This window comes from Typopeltis vanoorti, chromosome 14 (genome assembly GCF_054136105.1).
Source record: "Typopeltis vanoorti isolate ZY-2024b chromosome 14, IOZ_Tvanoo_1.0, whole genome shotgun sequence".
Taxonomy (NCBI): Eukaryota; Metazoa; Arthropoda; class Arachnida; order Uropygi; family Thelyphonidae; genus Typopeltis; species Typopeltis vanoorti.
Window position 1 is genome coordinate 116952905 of NC_143562.1, and position 14117 is coordinate 116967021.

General features: G+C 38.1%; 1 protein-coding gene across 4 annotated transcripts in view; it reads left to right on the forward strand.

Moving 5' to 3' along the window:
- The window catches only part of unc80 (unc80, NALCN channel complex subunit), a 1852146-nt gene that overhangs the window by 462471 nt on the left and 1375558 nt on the right, over positions 1–14117 (forward strand). The window lies entirely within an intron of this gene.

Sequence of the window (14117 nt, forward strand, 5' to 3'; positions counted from 1 at the left end):
TTTTGGTATTAGACACCTCCAGGGAGTTCAAAGACTCATTGAGGGAGGGCACCCACTCCACAACTCTCCACCTCCACCACCGAATCCACCAACTACAACTAACCACAGCTACACCAACACCATCTACTGTCTGCCGCCATCACTAGCATTTTCACAGACAATCACAAACATCCATGCCCACAGCGGGATTCGAACCCATGGCCTTTTGGCTGGAGAGCGGATACACTAACCTCTCAGCCAACAGGTCGAGTGGTTAGTGTTTTTTTTTTTTTTTTTTTTTTGGTATGTCATTAACATTTTTTTCTCCCAACATTCTTGTAAATTAATCTCAGATTTAGCTCACATATTGAAAATGTTAACTGTTACTTCATGTAGAATGTTAGCTGCATGAAGAAGAACAAAAGAAAAATATGAATTTTGTTTGTAGCAAGTTGCAAAACTGCAGTTACAAGTCTATGAAAGCCTTATGCCATGCCAAAAAAAACAGTGCTTATGACTCAAATAATGAGACTCAGTAAAATAAACAAGTTTATGTGTGTCTGTGGAATTTACTTCTACAAAATTGCATTTTTATTGCACTTGGAATAGCAACATAAAACAGTGGATAAGAGATAAAACTGTTGTTTATTTTGCTTAGGACGATGTGGAAGGCATGCCTCAGCAAATAAATTGTGGGCTTCAACTATGGAAACATTGATTATAAGGAGGAAGGGATGCGTGCACATGAAGAAGGAAATGGAATTTATGCAGTTACTGTGGAATAATAACCTGAGGCTGCATGTGATAGAAGGTATCAGGGGATTGCCAGTGCTTGATCTAGTAATTGCAGAAGAGCATTGTTTCCCAGACTTTTAAAATTTTAGTAACACTAGTGTATCCCTTCTCAGACAAGGGAAATTTGGAAGAAGTTATAATAATATTTCATGCAAACAAGAATGATTGTAAAGTTATTTATTTTTTAACATTTGCATTATACGAGATGGTCTGGAAAGTTCTGATAAACACCTATAACAAAAAATGATGTTAAAGCAACTGATATAACCACAAGAAAGAACATACAAGGATATAAGTATATCAGAACATAAGTTACTTTCTTAACTCTGCTACTAGTATGTTCTTTCTTGTGGTTATATCAGTTGCTTTAATATCATTTTTGTCTAGGTGTTTATCAGAACTTTCCAGACTCCCCCCCTTGTGATAAATTACAAACATGTGAAAAAATTTTTGCCATAAGAATATAATATATAGGTGAAACAATAATTATGAAATTTAAATTTCAGTAATAAAAAAAAAATAATGAGAAGAATGAAATTCACCTGAGAGTTTGAACCATGTCATTTGGATTATTTGAATTTAAACTTTTAATGCAAACAGTTCGAACCACACAGTTTATGTCCTTGTAACTTCAACTAGATGCATTCTGACTGAACGCCAAGGTAAGGTGATACATGAGAAAGACACATTTTGTTTTTAAATCTTCCTTTAGGCTTTTAGTTATTGAAAAATTAATTATAAAAAGAACTTATCTGTGCCAGTACCAGCAAAGGTTGGTCGATTGGTAGAGTTTCTGCTACTACTGGCTCACGCAAAAAGTTAAGCAAGTCTGAGCACAGTTAGTAGTTGAAAGGGGTTCACTCATTCGATGCTGCTGGCACTCTGCTGAGGACTAACCATTGTCACAGGGTTAACTTCGGCCTGTAAACTGATGTATGTCAGACCTCTGTGCCCCCAGGGCACGTGGGGATATGACAATCTGTGACTGCGCAATAACAAAAATATAAAAGTAATCAAAATTTAAAAAACAGTGCCACATGCCCTCTAAACATCTTTCTCATATGTATACCACAATTTTGGAAACACTCATTAGAGTATTTGTCTGTAACAAAATGATCACATTCCCCAGTGGTTGAGAACAATCATGTTCTTCACTCGGGAGATAGCTAAATGCATGGAATTTTTAGTTAAAAGCCAAAGTCTATATATATAATTCTATAAAAAATTAGTTTGAATGACTATATACCGAGAATGAAAAAGAATAAGGTTTAATGTTAAGATACTACTAGTTTCGTTGAATAAATCAACTTCTTCAGGTATCACAGGCAAAGAATTATATAAAATAACAGAGACATGATAAAATTACATCAACAGATCTAGTATAAAAGACAATAGTACATTTTAAAACAGGAATGCATGCTGAAGTTCCAATTGAAGTTGACTATGTGCATGAGCTGTCACAAGTGCTCCAATTTTGGACAGTGGCAACGTGTGCATCAGAAAGATTGTAGCTAAGGCTGTTGTTAATATGGGATGAATCGAGGGATATTTCTCTAGATTCGATAATCTTTCTTTCGAGTTCATCATAACACACATGGATATTAGAAGTTTGTGGCCAGTCTACGAGTGTTGGCGGCCTTCATCCGAGTTAATAGAGAATAGAACGTGGCTAGAGAGAGCCCTGGTCCTATTGTAGGATATGTCTCTTTGGTGTTCTTCCATACATAAAAGGATGCATTTAGCTGTCTGGCCGTAATATGGTTTGCCACATTTACACAAAATCTTGTAGACTCCTGGATAATGAATAGGGAGATGTTTCACTTTAGGTCTGCGTATGGAGCGATTTTGGAAACGTAGTGAAGCAAGTTCTAATGTTGAATTTCTTAAGAATTTTTGCCAGTTTTGAGGAGAGAGAGCTGATGTATGGCAACGATATAAAAGCTCTTGGGGGAGAAGAATCTTCAATAGCAGTTGAGCGATGGAAAGAGAGAAATTTATCAATCTTTTTAAGAGAGAAACCATTGTTGACAAAAGTCCTTTTTAGTAAATGGAGTTCATTTTCAATTTCTGTTTCATCTGTTAGTAAAGATCTGGCTCGATGTGCCAGGGTTGAAATAATAACAAATTTTTGCGGAGGGTAGTGATGGGAAGAAGCATGAAGGTATCTGTCTGTGTGTGTGGGTTTTCTAAAAATGGAGAATTTGATGTTTTCAGTGCATCTCGTAAGTTTTAAGTCTAGAAAGGGGAGACAATCGTTGGATTCCAGTTTGTAGGTAAAATTGATTTTCTCATGAAACTTGTTGAGATGGTCTAGAAAAAATCGAGGTTGTTGACACCGTGTTCCCAGATGAGGAATACATCGTCTATATAACGATGCCATATTTTGGGTTTAAGAGTTGAATATATAATTCTGTATATCTAGACTATATCTAGAGTCAGGAAGATAAATTGAGTTGGAGTTGAATGAATAGCATGAAGAAGTAGCTGCAACAAAAGAAAAGTTTGTGAAGAGAATTTAAAGATGAAGTTATCAGTAAGCACATGAGCACAGGCCAGAAGGGTGACCAGTATGATAAGGAAGACAAAATCAGAGTACATGAGGAAACTAGCTGTACATGCCAGAGGTACAATACCAAAGAGCTCTTTCAGAATGTGGCAAGTTAAAGGAGAATGATTACAGTATAATAATTTTGATGAGTTCTGATGGTAGGGTGGATAACTGAAAACACTGGAGGTAACTGAAAAAAGCAGAGAAAACTGTTGATTTACTGAGTGATCACTTTGGGGATATATCCTCTGGTGGGAATATTGCTGTAACTTAGTGGGAGTGGTTAAGGTGGAAATAGATGAACTGAAGTTGCATAGGATATTACAGAATCATGTTGCCAATGCAGCCATTTGATTAGATGGCTTATCAGCTGACTTATTATGAAAATGTACTAAGGGAATTAGCACCACCTTTGACCACATTACATTTCAGATCTGGGTGGATCTTGAGGGAGGGGAAAGATGGCAAAATAGTTCCATTGCACAAAAGAGGCTAGAAAGCTTATGTAGCAAATTATCAGCCAGTCAGATCTCAAGAGTGGCTACAGGTTTTCAACAGAAAAAGTGTCTTTGTACACTTCTGTTGAAAATGCACTCTTCACTTAGATCCTGAATTAAGAATGGGGCAAACTGTTAGCTACAGAAGCCAAGTTCTTGGGATTCATCTTTGACAGAAAACTTACATTCCTTGCACACATTCATCAACTATGAGAAAAGTGCAGTAGAGCATTTAATTTCCTTCACTTTCTATCCTCCATTGATTGGGGGTGCAGATCGATCTTCATTGCCTTGTCTTTATTGTGTGTTTATATGTTGGAAGCTGAAATATAGATCTTAAGTCTATGGTTCTGTAAGACAGAATAACCTGCAATGGTAGGATCCTATCCACCTTCAGGGTGGATAGCTGCTGGTGCCATTTGCACATCACCCACTCAAAGTCTTTATGGTGAACTGGCTTTATCACTTAGATGAAAACAATTAATTATGCCCTAATTATGCCTCTTAATTATGCCCTAAAGCCTCTTCCAGATCATCCTATCTGAACTTGTCTCTTTTCTCTATATTGGAAAGCTCAGAAAAAAAGCTAGTAACAGTCCATCCAAAGCCAAACAATCAAGCAAGTACACTGAGCTATCAAAAGTAAACAGTATTATACCAAAATGTGAGCAGTATTGCCAATTATTACACAAAATTTCACATATTTTTTCTAGAGTTCTTTACCAATGATTACATAAGTTAAGGCCCTCTAGTAATAAAATTTGTTTAGTTTTTCTTCTATTTATTTTACTTTTAGTTCTTTTAAAACATTTTGTTTCATTTTTTGTCTAATAATGTGCTTTTTGCAGCACTCTGGAGAAGAGCAGTGATGATGAATGAGATGATAGTGAGAATGTGCAGGAAAACAGGAAAATATGTGAATGCATGGAGTACATTGGACTATAGAAGAGAGCTGTATATAAGGAATGGGTTGCATTTGAATGTGGAAGAGACAGGCCATTGGAGAGACTGTTGTTTTGTGGGCAAGTAAGTGTGTCTGGACAGGGAAATTAGAGTTGCACAGGTGGAATATTGCAGGGATGGCCTCATATGGGGATAGTGGCTGAAGAAATATTGAGGGGTGTACACTCTATTACAAAGCCAGGTTGATTATGAGGGGAATAATAATGACTATAAGAATACTTGCAGTATACTGGTTTTTCTATATACAAATGCCAGGGCCATTAGGAATAAAGGGAATAAGTTTGTGATGTTGATTGACTCGGTCTCTCCAGCAGTTGTTCGTATCAGTGAAACTTGGTTATCTAAAGAGGATGTTTTAACAGGGATAGAAATCAAATGGTATAGCATATTTCAGCATGATAGAGAAAGGAAATATTGTGGTGGAGTGTCACTCATGATGAGAAATGAATTGTGTACTCGCAGGATAGAGAATCTTAGTGGAAATCACACTAATGGCTTTGGAGTATATGGTGTGAAATGTTTATAAGACATGCTATTTAGTGAGATGTTGCTACAGACCAGGGAATATAAATGGTAATGAGCAGAAATGTTTAGGCAATTTAGTTTGTGGGCAAGTGTAAAGCGAGTGATCATTATGGGATACTTCAGCTATAATGATATGAACTGGAACAGGAGATACCATGCTGCAATAAGGGAACTGAATTGTTTGATTTCTTGAGGGACATGTCTTAGACAGCATGTCAGGGAGGGAACATAAGGAACAAGAGTTCTGCATTTGGTCATAAGCATCAGAGGATCTGATTTGACTGAGATGATATCCTTAACCCCCCAGGACAGGGTAATTAGGGGAACACAGAGAGAAAGGGTTAGAGGAGAGAGTGAAGGATGTAGGTGAATAATCAAGGAACAGGTGGTAAGAGGTATTATGTATGGAGACTTGATGATCTGTGGTGTGCAAGATAGGATGCCAGAGGAGTGTTTTGTCTGGAGGAACGATAGAAAGTGTGGCTATGGCAATTACGTGGGGTGAATGCACGGATGAGATAATTGTGATGGTGGGCACGAATGACTAGAGAATCAGTGTAAATTAGGAGACAAAAGATCTGAGATTCATGCTTGAGGTTGTACAAAAGAAAACGCAGAGAGGAAAGATAGTGTTTGTGTTACCCAGGTATGATAATGACGAGCTAAGCAGAAGAGTTGTAATAATGAATAGCATAATAGCCAGAATGTGTCAGCAGAGAGGACTGGAATATATGAATGCTTGGAGGGTATTTTGAGAGTGAAAAGGAGCTGTATGGGATAGACTGACTTGCATTTGAATGAGGAAGAATGTAGGCATCTGGAGAGATTGCTCTTTTTTGAATGAGTCGGTGCAACAATGCAGGGAAACTAGAATTTCCAGGGTGGATGGTAGCAGGGGTGGCCTCTTGTTGAAATATGTGCTTGGAAGAAGGAGTGACATCCAATGAGTCTGGTGGAGATAATGATGGGTATAGGAGCAGGGACATTTTTATGCTTTATACTAATGCCAGGCATATCCGGAATAAAGGAGATGATTTGGTGATGTTGATTACATCAGACTGGCCAAAGATTATTGGTATCTCTGAGACATGGTTGACAGAAGATGATATAATAACAGGAATAGAAGTAGCAGAATAGGTGGAGAAAACATGGTGGCAGAGTACTGCTTATGATAAGTGATGACTTATCATGTCCTGTAAGAGTGGAGGCTTTGGAAGGCAGTGACACTAATGGTTTTGAAAGCATATGGTGTAAGGTAGAGGTGGGCAAGACAGGATATTTAGTGGGGTGCTGTTACAAGCCAAGGAGAACAGAGGGTGGGGAGCAGGAGATGTTTAGGCAGTTGAGCTTGGCAAGTGCAAGAAGAATGATTGTTATGGGAGATTTTAACTACATCAGTATAAGTTGGGAAATGGAAAATGCATGTAGTAATTAGAGAATGGAATTTCTGGAATTCTTGAGGAACATATGTCTTACCAACATGTACTACAGGGAACAAGAGATTCAAGAGTTTTGGATTTGGTCATAGCATCAGAAGAGCTGATAATAACTGAGATGATATCTCTCCCCCCAGTTGGAGAGAGTGACCATGTGGTTTTGACTTGGAAGATGAATTGACATGCAGGAGTATCAAAGAGACGGGAATAAATGTGGAATTATAAGGCAGGTGATTATAATAGTCTTAGATATCAACTTGGGTTGTTCTGTGGAGGGCAGAATTGGAAGGCCATGATATCATTAGTATTTGAGATTGTGAAAGAATATTTATTGGCAGCAATATTAAGCTGTATTACTCGAGTGAAGAAGAGGACACAATTTGGTGTAAAGTGGATGACAAACAATATCAAACAGGAACTGCAGGTGAAAAAGAGGTTATGGAAGAGATATAAAGAAAGCGGTGGAGAGCAGATACAAGAAGAATATAAGACTCAGCCCAGGAGAGTGACTAATATGGTAAGTAAGGTGAAACTGGAATATGAGAAGAGATTGGCAATAAGATCCAAAGAAAATCCTAGGGAATTTTTTAGCTATGTGGCCAGTAGGAGGAGAAATGATTTTGGCAGAATGACATTGTGGGATAAAAATGGAAATAGAGTGAGTTGTCCAATAAACATTTTATTATAGTATTTCATTCTGGAGAAGTGAGTTTTAATAATACAGGGAGGCAGGTTCGAGGTTTAGAAGTGCAAGAGGTGAGTGTGTTCCAAATACTGAGTACCCTGGATGTCAGTAAAGCTGTGGGGCTGGATGGTATTTCACCATGGGTTTTTAGTGGATGTGCTAGTGAACTGACAGCTCTGTTGACCTGGCTTTTCAGTGAAAGTCTCGTTACGGGAAAGATACCCAATGAATGGAAGGAAAGGTAAGATAGTGCTATTGCATAAGGGTGGTCTCAGACTGGATGTGTGTAACTATAGGCTAGTTTCTGTTTCATCAGTAGTTTTAAAGATTTTGGAGAAATTAGTGAGGAACCATATACAGCATTGGACAGATGAGGGTAATGTTATCTGTGAGAGGCAACATGGATAAGTTAATGGGCACTCTTACTTTAGTAATATGATTGCATTTTATAATATAGTGACAAGAGCAGTTGATGAGAGAAAGGCATATATTGTCATTTTTTTTTACTTTGCAAAGGCATTTGACAGGGTGTGACATGATAAGCTGATATTTAAGTTGCAGCACATGGGTTGAGATGTTGGGTTAGTCAACTGGATTCAGAATCGGCTGTCTGATGGGTATCAGAGAGTTGTGTATGGTGGGGCAGTATCAAGGATGCAGAGGGTTACAAGTGGGGGTCCCACAGGGCTCAATACTGGGACCAATATTGTTTTACCTTTATATCAATAACATGCTCAGTGGATTGCATGGGGATATTCAGTTGTTTGCAGATGATGTGAAGCTGGGAAGGGTTATTAGTAATAGTTAAGATGTGGTAGCCCTGCAAGAGGATTTAAATAAAATAGACAGATGGGCAAATGAATGGGGGTGTCGGTTTAATGCAGCAAAATGTAAAGTCTTGATGTTTGGTATATATTGATGGGAGGCTGCATACTTGATTGGAGGAGTTGTACTGGAGGAAGTAGGGGAGACAAGAGATCTGTGGGTGATGATTGATAGAAACCTGAAATTTTCATGGAACACATTTCAAAGGTGGTGATGGTAACCCAGAGGATTGCTGCAATGCCGAGAAGGATGCTGATCTGCAGAGATAAAAGAGTTATCGTTCCATTGAATAAGATCCTGATCAGACCACACTTAGACTATTGTTCTCAAATTTAGTCCTCAGGATTTGATGGAGATAAATTAAATGTGCAAAGGGTACTGAGACGGATTAGAAAGATGGTTTTCAGGACTGTTCAATGATAGTTATGAGGATCGGCTGAGGGAATGTGGACTGCAGAGTTTGGTGGATAGAAGAAGGAGAGGTGATATGATTGAGACTTTTAAACTGTTGAGAGGTAGGTACAGGGTTAACACTGGGAAGTTCTTTCTCTTTGTTTAACAGCAGGAAGGAGTGATGACAAGGGGCCATCCCTGGAAGTTGCAAAAGAAATCTGTGAGCTAGAGGGTGAGGAGTGGTTTCTTTGCATGGAGGGTGGTTGAATCATGGAATGCATTGCCTGATGGAGTGGTGAGAGCAAGAATGGTCAATGAGTTCAAGGAGTGGTGTGATAGACTTTGTGTTTCGTAGGAAGGACCTGCTATGATGAGTCTGTTGACTCCATGGAGGCCTGAATAATAATAATAATAATAATTGTACAACATTCATTATGAAAATAGACTAAGGGCATGTGCTGCAGAACTTGGTGGATAGTAGTCAAAGGTATGATGAGTCTGTTGACTCTATGGAGGCCTGAATAATAATAATAATAATAATTGTACAACATTCATTATGAAAATAGACTAAGGGCATGTGCTGCAGAACTTGGTGGATAGTAGTCAAAGGGAGAATATAATGAGACATTTTCGCTTTTGAAGGGTTATTTTTGTATTAACATCGATTAGATTTTTTATATTGTAGAACAAGGGAAAAGAACATGGAAAAGAGTCCAACCCTGGAAGTTGTAAAAGGAGGTGGTGAGTAAAAGGATAAAAAGTAAAGTTTTTTGCATGATGAGAGGTAGAGCATAGAATGCATTGCCTGAGAGGGTGGTGAACGTGGTGACTGTGGATGAATTTGAGGAGTGGTATAATAGACTTTGTGCTCACTGGTGTTGATCCTGTTGAGTTTTGTGACTCCTTGGTGGTCAGGAAAAATAATAGTAATAATAATCTCTTTACAATTGTTATTCTTTGTTTATTGCCCAAATTTCAATACCAAATGATAATTTAGGTCTTGCTAAAGTACTCTGTTTCTTTTCTATTTTTAACTGTTATTTATTTATTTATTTTCCAAAGGTTATGATTTTGATTTCTGTTTATCAGGTATATAACTTGTAAAAATTGTGAAGTTTCCAATTTGATCTTCTTTCTTCTTCATGTGATATTTAACATCCAAGATATTTAATAGTTATTTATTTATTTTATTTTATTCATTTACTTTAGTTTTATGAATAGATGTGTTTACTTTTTTTTTGTTTTTTTATAACAGATTATTCTTCTATCATTTGAATATCTCCCTCTTATTTTCTTTACCTTCTTGAAAATTTACCTCTTATATTTTGCCCCTCAGGCCAACTATTGCAATAAGTTACTCATTCTCCAGGTTTCCCACTCATCCTTGTTCCATTAGTAGCACTATGCACAGCTAACATTTGTCTCTTTATCAGTAGAAAGATAGCTTCTAGCTGTAAGGGTTAATGTGCAGTTTGGAGGTAATGAGATCTGTATAGCTGTAATAGCACCTCACAAGGTTGAAATGCAGCTCCATGTTATTTTCAATATGCTAACGGCACTCAGGATCAGTACGATGTTTATGTATTGGACTATTAACTGTTATAACAATACAGAAGATGTATCTGACCATCAAAGAACCGGTTGGCTATGCTGCATTAGGATGCAACAGCTTGTGAGGACTGTGAAGGCATGCCTCTGCCATAATCTCTGTAAGAATGCAGAAAGTGATGTTGCAAGAGATGAACATTTTGCAGAGACCAATGTCACTTGTACTAACTGACAACCTGAGTGTGAGAGCCTGTCATAGTTCTACTGGACAATTCCTAACGCAAAAACTTATACAGCAGAGGATGATACAATCTAAGGAACTTCTCCAGCATTATGAGAACAATGGACACAGAGATATCTACTTCACAGATGAGAAGATTTCACCATTGAAAAGTCATTTAACCACCAAAATAATTAGGTATATGTCCTGGATGGTCGCACAGTACTTGCTGTGCGATCGTTTACTGGCAGTGACACATCGGAGGTATTTGAGTTTCATTTCTGTGAGAAAGGGATCAAAACCTATGCTGAAGTGTATCAAGATACTGTGCTGGAACCTCTGACACAGCACTGAACTTTGTTTAATGGTTGACAGTTGGCCTTTCAAAAGACTCAGACCCTGCACACTTGGCAGTAGTTGGAGACTAATGTGCCTGACCCCATATTACCGTCTGGATGTCCCAATCTGAATCCGTTGGACTTTAAATTGTGATTGGAGCTCGAGTGGGTAGTCTGAAAGAATCTACACCACAACATTGCCAGCCTGATGGTGGATCTGGAGCCAGCAGCGGCACCATTTTCATTGGATGTCGTGCATGTCGATATGTGGTCTCACTAACTTTGGGCATGCGTTAAGGCAAAAGGGAGACATTTCGAACTTTGAGTGGTGCTATATGCACTTTATACATGTGGTTTGTATGTGCAGAAAGCTGTAAATGATTTACTGATAGATTAAAGGTTTATGCACTGTTCAAGTTTAACAGTATTTATGGCTGGACTAGGTATAAACTGCAGATCATTCCTCTTACAGAATCTTCAAATTGACTCATTAGCAAACATGACCCTTCTTCTCATTTCTGTTCTATCATACTGTGGCTGCAGACTCCTGATATTGACTTCCTTACTCTTCGTTTTTTTGCTTCTTTTAACAACTCTTTCATATCCTCTCTCATTGCTTATTTCTCACCTTTCAAATCATTGTGCCTGTCAAAACAGTTAACCCTTTCACTTCTTCCTTCTGCAAACTACCATCCTTGAACTTTGTGCCTAGGTATCTTGTTTTAATCACTTTCTTGTTAAGCACACCCCTTATTATCAAATCTCCCATACAATACTTTGCTTACTCCCAGTCTCACATTTTTATATTTTTTTCCCATTCACTTTTTCTTTCATTCTTCCTCCTGCTGTACTACATGCCAATGGTTTCACCAGTCACTTGAGCTAACGTTTTGTCCTGTAAGCATGCTGTTTTTCTCTGCACTCTCACCTTATCATCTATGTTGTCATTGCTTTCACTACATTTGCTACTACACTTTCATAATCATGCCTTACATCCTTAATATCAGTTACTTCATTTTCCTGCTGTCGACATGACTCGCATTTCTTTCACCCACTCACAAAACATTTCACACACACATACAAGCACACGCCCTTCATTCTTGCTCTCATACTACTAACCATTCACTTTCAGCAATGAATACATTAAAGATACGCTCCGGCACACTAAATCTTGCATATTGGTATCATTGAATATCCAAGTCTTGGCAGACATTTTTCTAGTACAATTTAAAGAGAAAGGTAACCATCAAGCTCAGGAACAGTACAAGGATCAGACACAAATGATCACACCAACATGCAGGTCACTGCATCACAAGCAAGACAAAATTAGATTACAAGAAGAAACAGGCAATATAAATCTAAAGAGTTCTTTCATTATGTGGTAAAAGGAAGAATGAATACGAAGGATAACTTTAACGAATGCTGATGGTAGAGAGGTAACAGAGGCACATGAGTTATTGAGCTACTGAGTGATTCTGAAAGAGAATATCATCCAAGTTGAGGATATGTAAGAACAGACATTGATGAATTGGAAGTATTTAGAACATTGCAGAATCTGAATGCAAATACTGGTAATTCCTTTGATTTGGTGGTTTAATTTGGTTATTGTCTAGCAAAGTCCCAGAGGAGTAGAGGATAAAGACCGATCAGTATCTCAGGGTGGTAATAAAAGTACTGGAAAATTTTGACAAAAAGAGAATTCAGGGATTGATGAATAAGAGGTCTGATACAAAAAAAGAGACTAAATCTATGGGAATGGAGAGTGGAAGTGAAGAGAGACAAAGAGATGATTATAGAGCATGTTCTAACCTCTCACCATGAGACAAGGCTCAACTCCATCGCTTTACTCAGTACAAGTGAGAATACAGTACCCAGTGAAAATCATGCACTCTGGTGCAAGATTTTCACTGGGTATCTGCCACACCTACACCCATCCATCTGCTCGGTAGAGGGTGTAGCTTGATTCGTCACTCCATAACACAGTTTTCCAAGCTTTTACATCTTGCTGTGCATGCTCTTTGCACCACTGAAGATGACAACTTCTTGTTGGTTTGGATAATTTGTGGCTTGCATTTGGATTTCCATGCATCTTCTATGGAAGCCCATGTTGTGAGCCTTGGTTCTGAATGCTTTTGTATTCCAGTTGATGACTGGAACTCTGCATTCAACATGTCAGCCGATAAGTGATGGTTTTTACATATTATCCCTTGTAGCATCCTACGTCACATTTGGTGAGTATGGTGGGTCATCTACTGTGGGTAGCACTTGCTGTTGACTTTGTACACTTCTTTCTCAGTATGATGTCACTGATTATTGACCTGTTATCTCCTATTTGTCAATAATTTGCTGAAGAGATAGGCCTGCAGTATGGCATCCTATCACAATGCCTCTTTCAAATTCCATCAGTTCCCTTCTCACAGCCATTTCACCTGGACATAGTTGCACCGACTTGAGAGTATCATGTTCCTCCAATTGATACTGGCTACAAACACGACTCATTATATATTGCGCAATGCACCTTGCTCGTGGGGGTGTCTTTTGACTGCTTTCCAAGCAGTGTATGTGCATTCTTCAAACAGTCCATACAAGTGGCTGTTGTACTTTGCCACAACTTCTACTTGTTTCCTCTAGCTGTTAGTAAGTATCCAACACTCATATCCATATATGATTATACTCTCTCTATAATCACATGATACAGCATCTTCTTGGTTTTCCTTGAGACATTATGACTACATAAAACTCCATGTTTCTAATAGCTGCTTATGCTTGTGTTGTTCAAAACACTATATACACTTCACATTTGCTAGACTTATCTGTCATGTAGTTAAGATGCATAAATGTATCCACTGATTTTATGATTCCTACCTCTAACTCAAAATCTGTTACACTTCACTTCCATCTACTAGGTTCTGGGTTTTTAACAGACTAACTTTCATCCCCCCTCTCCAACATTTATATGTATCCAACAGTTTTTCATCTGGTATTCTGCATTTTCCTTGTCCTGAGTGAGGATCACCTGATCATCAGTGAAAAGGACAGAATGTAGGATTTGTTCACCTATGGGTATACTCATTTGATGGCATTGTCTGTTTCACTCCTCCAAGGCTGCATTATTCAAGTAGATCCTAAGCAACATTGGTGGCATACAATATCCCTGCTTGAGCTCTTTACTAGTAATAAATTTCTCAGAAAGTTTGTTCGTAATATTTATAGTGGATCTAGATCCACTATAAATATTACGAACATCCTCTGCACCATCTCTACTGTTCTTTCATATTCACCTCTCTTCAATACCTGCCACATTGTCTTCTATGGGACAGTAACATAAGCTTTCTCCAGATCTACAAAAATCATATATTGTTCCC